Raw genomic sequence first — 10,362 nt, 5'->3', positions numbered from 1 at the left:
TGCCCGCCGCCGCCGCCCCGCGCCGCCCCGCCGGACCCCGCCGCCACCGATGCCGCCTCGCCGGAGCCGTCGCCGCCCGTCTCATCGCCGAGCTGCCGAGGTTGACCCGCCGCCGGTTTTCCCAGAAAAATCGTTCAGTTTTCGCGGGTTTTCGTTCGTTTTTTAGTTTCCGTTTTTTCTTTAGATCCGTTTTTTCGGTTTAGGCTAATTAGCGAGCGTTCGCTCGTTCGTTCATTTTAAAGAACGCGTTCTTCATTAGATCCAGTTAACGAACGTTCGTTCGTTAAACTGTTCGTCATTTTTCTTTTTCTCAGATTAAATCCGCGATTTTTCTGATCGCGATTTCTGATCCGATTTTCGTTTTAGTTTATCTTTTCGCTCGTTTATCGGAATTAGGCGATTCAAGCGCCTGGAGTTTCGTCTCCAAACCCTCTTTCCGTTTAGCCAACTTAAATAAGTTTTCGCCACTATAAAAATTGCCCTAGATCCAGAATAGTAAATGAAGCCTGTTTCTTTTGCCATTTGTCTTTTGTTGCTTCGTTCGATTTGATTCTTTTTGCCAACCGGAGTTCTTAAGTTGAACTTTCTGGTTAGATCTCTTATTTGAGTTTTACCTGTGCATTAGTTGAGTACTTATTGTATGCTTGTTTGTTTGCGGTAGAGTACCCGGAGTGCGCCGCTTGCTACTTCGAATCGCTAGGTTTCCCGGATCATCAGCAAGGCAAGTAACACTTTGATCATGTTTTTCCCTCTACCCAGTTTTATTGCATTATATCAATCCTCACACATTGCATGATTAGGATCTAATTAAATTGTGGGTTTGGGAAGTAGATGAGGTAGTACCTATTACCTATTGTTATCAAACCTTTCGGAGTTACTTCTACGTTTGCTTATTATGCCATGCTATGCTAGTAGACGTGGATTGGGTGAGTGTTTCCATGACAGATGTGAGATTGTTAATTAATGGTTTATTTAAGGTGGCAACTTAAATACACATCTGGGTGGATTAAGGCACCTGGGTATTCCAGCGATTGCCTGTTTTTCTTTATGGACCGCCACCCAGGCTCAAAGGGATCATGAGATTATTCATGCTAGAAACTTCCGAGTGCAGCCACAAGCTATTATGGGCTCTAGCATAGTTGATTAAGTTGTGCGAACTCTTATAGTGGTAGACTAGCAGATGTAGGGGATGTAGGTTGGTATGGTCTACCCGTTCGTAAGGTGCTAGCGCTTCTAAAAGACTATGTCTCGGTCATCCGTTTCTCAAACACCATGTAGTGTGAGAAATCCAACGAAGGAGATCGAATCTTGTGGGGAAAAGTGCGCAAACCTCTGCAGAGTGTACAAACTAATCATGGTTAGCCGTGTCCCCGGTTATGGCCATCTTGAGTATCTAGTACCTGGATTATCATGTGTATCTCAACATGTTACTCTAAATTAATCCTGTCGGGTTTGATTTAATGATGATGTTTAATTGGGATTGAGAATGCTGTCAACCACTCTCAATGTTTAACAACCACCATGATAGTTAAATAAATTTATTTCTTTGCAGTAGGGAAAAATTGGCTTTACGCAAAACTGTAACCATAGAGCTTTCCACCAGCCAAATATGCATATAGAATAGCTGTTTCATTCCATTACTCTCTATTTGTTACTTTGCCAGCATATTCCATGTGCTGACCCGTTTCGGGCTGCAACGTTAATGTTGCAGACTTTTCAGACGACGATTAAGGAGTTTTAGGTCGTGGTTCTATACTCAGTGATGCCGTTGGAGTTGATGGACTCACTTATCTTCCAAGCCTTCCGCTGTTATCGTTATTAGATGGCCTTATGCCATATTTATTGTAATAAGTTCTCTTTTGAGACACTCGATGTAATAAGTGTGTGATTGCTACTCTGTTATAAATCCTTCAAGTACTGTGTGGTGTCAGCATTACTGATCCAGGGATGACACCTGAGCACAGAGATTGGACCGTTTGAGGTCTGGTCGCTACAATGAATATGATGAATAAGGTATTCATGGAGTTCTTGGATAAGTTTGTTGTGCTATTCATTGATGATATATTGGTATACTCGAAGAATGAAGAAGAACACAAGGAACATTTGCGCTTGGTTCTCAAGAAGCTCAGGGAACATCCGCTATATGCCAAGTTCAGCAAATGTGAGTTTTGGTTGAAGGAAGTCGGATTTCTCGGACATATTATATCAGGAGAAGGTATACCAGTACACCCTTCCAAGGTTCACTCTTTCACTCAGTGGTTGGCACCCACCTCAGTTGGAGAGATACGTAGTTTTCTTGGACTCGCGGGATATTACTGGAGATTCATTGAGAATTTTTCCAAGATTGTGGAACCCGTGACGGAGTTATTGAAGAAGGACACCAAGTTCAAATGGACCGAAGAATGTGAGGCCGGTTTTCAGGAGTTGAAGAAACATTTAGTTACAGCCCCAGTGCTAATTCTTCCAGATATACGCAAGGATTTCCAAGTATATTGCGACGCTTCTCGCCAGGGACCTAGAGGTGTACTTATGCAAGACAAAAGAGTTGTTTCATATGCCTCACATCAGCTTCGACCTCATGAGTTGAATTATGCCACACATGATTTGGAGTTAGCAGCCGTAGTGCATGCGCTCAAGACCTGGAGACATTTTCTTATTGGAAACCGTTGTGATGTATACACGAATCATAAGAGTTTGAAGTACATATTCACGTAGAAGGAGTTGAATCTCAGGCAAAGGAGATGGTTGGAGCTCATAAAGGATTATGATATGAAGCTACATTATCATCCAGGAAAGGCCAATGTTGTAGCAGACGCTTTGAGCCGCAAGAGTTATGTTAATACTCTCATGACCGGAGGATTACCGCAAGAGATAGCCGATGATCTCAAAGAACTTCGCTTGGAGATAGTTCCGAGAGGTTTTGTTAGAGCATTGGAAGTTCAGTCCACATTGTTGGGAAAGATTCAAGAAGCCTAGAAGACTGATAAGGAGATTGCGGAGATAAAGGAAAAGATGAGTAAAGGAAAAGCCAAAGGTTTTCGTGAGGATGAGCACGAAAGTTTATGGTTTGAGGACCGTATTTATGTGCCCAATGACCCAGAGATTAGGAAGTTAATACTTTAGGAGGCTCATGACTCGCCATACTCGATTCACCCCGGAAACACCAAGATGTATTTGGATTTGAAGGAACGTTTCTGGTGCACAGGTATGAAGAAGGATATTGTCGAGTATGTAGCCATGTGTGACGTATGTCAGAGAGTTAAGGCAGAACACCAGCAGCCAGCAGGATTACTTCAGCCTATGTCGATACCTGAATGGAAGTGGGATAAGCTTGGCATGGATTTCATCACCGGATTACCCAGGCCACGATTAGGTTACGATTCCATCTGGGTAGTAGTAGATTGCTTGACCAAAGTGGCTCACTTTATCCCCGTGAAAACCACTTATACAAGCGCGAATTGGCCAAGATATGTATGACCAGGATCGTATGTCTACACAGAGTTCTGAGGACCATTGTATCAGATAGAGGAACATGGTTTACCTCAAAGTTTTGGAATCAATTACACCAGACTTTGGGTACCAGGCTAGAGTTTAGTACAACCTTTCATCCGCAGACAGATGGACAGACTGAGAGAGTCAACCAGATTCTAGAGGACATGTTGAGAGCGTGTGCGCTAGATTATGGATCTAGTTGGGATGATACTTTTCCTTATGCAAAGTTCTCATATAACAACAGTTACCAGGCTAGTTTGAAGATGGTTGATACGTCTCCATCGTATCTATAATTTTTGATTGCTCCATGCTATATTATCTACTATTTTGGGAAATATTGGGCTTTATTATCCACTTTTATATTATTTTTGTGACTAACCTATTAACCGGAGGCCCAGCCTAGATTTACTGTTTTATGCCTATTTCAGTGTTTTGAAGAAAAGGAATATCAGACGGAGTCGAAATGGAATGAAATCAACTAGAGAAGTTATTTTTGGAACGAAAGCCACCCGATGGACTTGGACCCCACGAGAAGGAAGGAACGAGGAAGCCACGAGGGTGGGGGCGCGCCCACCCCCCTAGGGCGCGCCCCCTGCCTCGTGGGGCCCTCGTGGCTCCCCTGACGTACTTCTTCCGCCTATATAACTCCACGTACCCTAAAACTTCCAGAACAGAGATTAGATCGGGAGTTCCGCCGCCGCAAGCCTCTGTAGCCACCAAAAGTCAATCGGGACCCTGTTCCGGCACCCTGTCGGAGGGGGATCCCTCACCGGTGGCCATCTTCATCATCCCGGTGCTCTCCATGACGAGGAGGGAGTAGTTCTCCCTCGGGGCTGAGGGTATGTACCAGTAGCTATGTGTTTGATCTCTCTCTCTCATGTTCTTGAGATGATATGATCTTGATGTATCGCGAGCTTTGCTATTATAGTTGGATATTATGTTTCTCCTCCCCCTCTACTCTCTTGTAATGAATTGAGTTTCCCCTTTGAAGTAATCTTATCGGATTGAAGATTTGAGAACACTTGATGTATGTCTTGCCGTGGATATCTGTGGTGACAATGGGATATCACGTGATTCACTTGATGTATGTTTTGGTGATCAACTTGCAGGTTCCGCCCATGAACCTATGCATAGGGGTTGGCACATGTTTTCGTCGTGATTCTCCGGTAGAAACTTTGGGGCACTCTTTGAGGTCCTTTGTGTTGGTTGAATAGATCAATCTGAGATTGTGTGACGCATATCGTATAATCATACCCACAGATACTTGAGGTGACATTGGAGTATCTAGGTGACATTAGGGTTTTGGTTGATTTGTGTCTTAAGGTGTTATTCTAGTACGAACTCTAGGGTTGTTTATGACACCTATAGGAATAGCCCAACGGATTGATTGGAAAGAATAACTTTGAGGTGGTTTCGTACCCTACCATAATCTCTTCGTTCGTTCTCCGCTATTAGTGACTTTGGAGTGACTCTTTGTTGCATGTTGAGGGATAGTTATGTGATCCAACTATGTTAGTATTGTTGAGAGGACTTACACTAGTGAAAGTATGAACCCTAGGCCTTGTTTCCTATCATTGCAATACCATTTACGCTCACTTTTATCGCTTGTTACCTTGCTGTTTTTATATTTTCAGATTACAAAAACTATTATCTACTATCCATATACCACTTGTATCACCATCTCTTCGCCGAACTAGTGCACCTATACAATTTACCATTGTACTGGGTGTGTTGGGGACACAAGAGACTCTTTGTTATTTGGTTGCAGGGTTGCTTGAGAGAGACCATCTTCATCCTACGCCTCCTATGAATTGATAAACCGTAGGTCATCCACTTGAGGGAAATTTGCTATTGTCCTACAAACCTCTGCACTTGGAGGCCCAACAACGTCTACAAGAAGAAGGTTGTGTAGTAGACATCAAGCTCTTTTCTGGCGCCGTTGCCAGGGAGGTTAGCGCTTGAAGGTATATCTTTAGATCTTGCAATCGAGTCTTTTAGTTTCTTGTTTTATCACTAGTTTAGTTTATAAAAGAAAACTACAAAAAAATATGGAATTGAGTTTACCTCATACGCTTCATCTTTTTAATATCTTTCGTGAGTATGATGGAAAGGATAATTGTGCTCAAGTGCTAGAAGAAGAAATCTATAAAATGTTTGGCACTAAGTCTTTGAATGATGAGCATGATTGCAATGTTGTTAGTACGAATTCTTTGAATATCCATGGTACTAATGATGATTGCACTAGTTTTGATGAAAATGTCTCCTATAAACATGTCAATTTTTGTGGAGTGCATTGGGTTTGCAAGTACACACCAAATAGGGAAGATACATATTGCAAGAGGCATAAGTACTTAGAAACTAAATTGTTGCAAGAAGATCTAGATGAATGTGCTGAAAGATTCAATATTTTTCGTGCCCCTTGTGAACTTTGCAATGAACATGGTCATTTAAAGCTCCAATGCTATTTGTTTCATGATCAAGTCGTGTCCAAACATTGTGATAATTTGATTACCCTTGAGCATCATGAAGAGCTTAGCCTTCTTTTGGGTTATGAAGAAATGAAACGTATAACTGCGGGTATTCCAAAGTTTAATCTTGATAGAGTTCTTGATTTTGATCTAGAGAATATTTATATGTATTGTGCAGTGAATTGCATTGAAAATCCTTATATTGCCAATTACATAAAGAAAAGAAAACAAATAGAGGATGAAGAGAATACTAATTGAAGGGAAGAGACTTCCCAATACCCTCCTATTATTTCTGATGATGAATCAGGTAACGAGGATGAGCCTCCTATTCAACCAATCTCATTAATAAGGACCTCCAAAAAGAGGATTGAACCCACACATGATGTGGTGAAGAAGAAGAAAAGAAAAAGGAAGATAGGTAAAAAGATATCTCCCCCAAATAGTGCTGCTCCTATTAATATTGTGCCTCATGAAAATATAATTGTGGAAGATAATGATACTTCTTATGATCTTGAAAATCCTTTTGGCACTTGCTTGGACGAATATGATAATTGCTATACTATTGGTGATATCCATACTATTAATGATGAGAGTGATTATGCGTATGATATAAAAAGGACCAAGCTTGGGGATGCTATGTTTGATGAAGATGATGTTTTGAGAATATATTTGCTGCAATTAATGTTTGTCCCAAGCTTGGGGAAGCTATGATTAATGAAGATGATATTTTTAGTCTCCCAAGTTTTGATATGCAAGTTTATAATGATGACAGCACGCCTCCTACTTATGATGATTATTGTGATGATACTTATGCTATAAAAAGTAGTGATTATATTTATAAAACTTGTCATGATTATTATTACCCCTTCTCTGAACATTACTCTTTTAATGTGGAATCAATTTATAGTATTCGAGTTTCCTATGGTACTCCCACTATTCCGAATGAGAAGAATTTTGCTTATGTGGAGAGTAATAAAATTTCTATGCTTGTAGATCATGAAAAGAATGCTTTAGGTGCTGGTTATATTGTTGAATTCATTCATGATGCTACTGAAAATTATTATGAGGGGGGAACATATTCTTGTAGGAATTGCAATAATACCAAGTTTCCTCTCTATGTGCTTAAAATCTTGAAGTTATGCTTATTTTGCCCTCTTATGCTAGTTGATTATTGTTCTCATAAGTTGTTTGCTCACAAAATCCATATGCATAGGAATCATGTTAGACTTAAATGTGCTAGTCATATTCTTCATGATGCTCTCTTTATGTTTCAATTCTTATCTTTTATGTGAGCATCATTGAAATCATCATGCCTAGCTAGGGGCATTAAACGATAGTGCTTGTTGGGAGGCAACCCAATTTTATTTTAGTTCCTTGATTTTTGTTCCTGTTTAGTAATAAATAATTCATCTAGCCTCTGTTTAGATGTGGTTTTATGCTTTTAATTAGTGTTTGTGCCAAGTAGAACCTTTGGGAAGACTTGGGGAAAGTCTTGTTGATCATGCTGTCAAAAACAGAAACTTTAGCGCTCGCGAGAATTGCTGCCATTTTTATTTGGAGAGTTATATTTAGTTAATTATTTTTGAAGATGATTAATAGATAAATTCCTCAGGTCCAGCAACTTATTTGAGAATTTTATGAGTTCCATAAGTATACGTTTGATCCAGATTACTACAGACTGTTCTGTTTTTGACAGATTCTGTTTTCATTGTGTTGTTTGCTTATTTTGATGAATCTATGGCTAGTAAAATAGTTTATAAACCATAGGGAAATGGGAATACAGTAGGTTTAACACCAATATAAATAAAGAATGAGTTAATTACAGTACCTTGAAGTGGTGATTTACTTTCTTATACTAACGGAGCTTACGAGTTTTCTGTTAAGTTTTGTGTTGTGAAGTTTTCAAGTTTTGGGTAAAGATTCGATGGACTATGGAATAAGGAGTGACAAGAGACTAAGCTTGGGTATGCCAAAGGCACCCCAAGGTAATATTCAAGGACAACCAAGAGCCTAAGCTTGGGGATGCCCCGGAAGGCATCCCCTCTTTCGTCTTCGTTCATCGGTAACTTTACTTGGAGCTATATTTTTATTCGCCACATGATATGTGTTTTCTTGGAGCGTCAATTTATTTAGTTAGTATTTGCTTGATGTTATTTAGAACAATGTTCTGCATCTTTTATCTCAATAAAAGTGGCACTGATAGCCTTTACTATGCCTATGTTACAAGTACACATGTTGCTGTTTGAAAACAGAAAGTTTACCGCTGTTGCAATAATTCCCTAGAAAAGTCAGAATGTGATAAAATGTTGAAACCTTTTGAATATTAATCTCTGATAAATTTACTACAGTGGGAATTTTATTTCATAATCTTTGGATCTATGTAAGTATGGATGTTGCTGCATTCTTTACAGCCTATCCTGTTTAGGAAGATTGCTGTTATGTTTGCATTGTTTGCATATGTTTGCTTCTTTAATGATTCTATTTGAGGATAGGACTATTAAATATGAAGAGGCATTTAGTATGCAATGTTTAATAATAATTTTAGTGATTTTCTACAGTAGAGTATGATAAGGTTTTTGCAATGGTTTATACTAACTTATCTCACGAGTCCTTGTTGAGTTTTGTGTGGATGAAGCTTTTGAGATTTAGGGAGACCGTGATATGAGAGGAATTAAGGAGACACAAAAGCTCAAGATTGGGGATGCCCAAGGCACCCCAAGATAATATTTCAAGAAGTCTCAAGCATCTAAGCTTGGGGATGCCCCGGTTGGCATCCCACCTTTCTTCTTCAACAACTATCGGTTAGTATCGGTTGATCCTAAGTTTTTGCTTCTTCACATGATGTTTGCTATTCTTAGAATGTCATTTTCTTTTGCTTTGCTTGCTGTTTGAATAAAATACCAAGATATGAAATTCTTATATGTTAGAGAATCTTCACATAGTTAAATAATTATTCAACTACTCATTGATCTTCACTTATATTTTTCGGAGTAGTTTGTTGTTGCTCTAGTGCTTCACTTATATCCTTTTAGAGTATGGTGGTAGTTTTATTTTGAATAAATAGATGAACTCTCATGCTTCACTTATATTATTTTGAGAGTCTAAATAGCATGGTAATTTTCTTAAAATCCTAATATGCTAGGTATTCAAGAATAATAAAATTCTCTTATGAGTGTGTTGAATACTAAGAGAAGTATGATGCTTGATGATTGTTTTGAGATATGGAGGTAATAATATCAAAGTCATGCTAGTTGAGTAGTTGTGAATTTGAGAAATACTTGTATTGAAGTTTGTGATTCCCGTAGCATGCACGTATGGTTTATGTGATGAAGTCGGAGCATGATTTATTTATTGATTGTCTTCCTTATGAGTGGCGGTCGGGGACGAGCGATGGTCTTTTCCTACCAATCTATCCCCCTAGGAGCATGCGTGTAATATTTTGCTTTGATAACTTTTAGATTTTCGCAATTAGTATATGATTTCTTTATGACTAATGTTGAGTCCATGGATTATACGCACTCTCACCCTTCCACCATTGCTAGCCTCTCTAATACCACGCAACTTTTGCCGGCACCATAAACCCACCATATATCTTCCTCAAAATAGCCACCATACCTACCTATTATGGCATTTCCATAGCCATTCCGAGATATATTGCCATGCAACTTTCCACCGTTCCGTTATTATGACACGCCTCATCATTGTCATATTGCTTTGCATGATCATGTAGTTGACATCGTATTTATGGCAAAGCCACCGTTCATAATTCTTTCATACATGTCACTCATGAATCATTCCACATCCCGGTAGACCGCTGAAGGCATTCATATAGAGTCATATATTGTTCTAAGTATCGAGTTGTAATTCTTGAGTTGTAAGAAAATAAAAGTGTGATGATCATCATTATTAGAGCATTGTCCCAATGAGGAAAGGATGATGGAGACTATGATTCCCCCACAAGTCGGGACGATACTCCGGACGAAAATAAATAAATAAATAAAAGAGGCCAAAGAAGCCAAAAAAGAGAAAAGAGGCCATAAAAAAGAGAAGGCCCAAATAAAAATATAAAAAAAATAAAAAATGAGATAAAAAGAGAGAAGGGGCAATGCTACTATCCTTTTACCACACTTGTGCTTCAAAGTAGCACCATGATCTTCATGATAGAGAGTCTCCTATGTTGTCACTTTCATATACTAGTGGGAATCTTTCATTATAGAACTTAGCTTGTATATTCCAATGATGGGCTTCCTCAAAATGCCCTTGGTCTTCGTGAGCAAGCGAGTTGGATGCACACCCACTAGTTTCTTTTGTTGAGCTTTCATACACTTATAGCTCTAGTGCATCCGTTGCATGGAAATCCCTACTCACTCACATTGATATCTATTGATGGGCATCTCCATAG

This window comes from Triticum dicoccoides, chromosome 2A (assembly GCF_002162155.2).
Source record: "Triticum dicoccoides isolate Atlit2015 ecotype Zavitan chromosome 2A, WEW_v2.0, whole genome shotgun sequence".
Taxonomy (NCBI): domain Eukaryota; kingdom Viridiplantae; phylum Streptophyta; class Magnoliopsida; order Poales; family Poaceae; genus Triticum; species Triticum dicoccoides.
Note: the sequence above shows the minus strand (reverse complement) of the source record.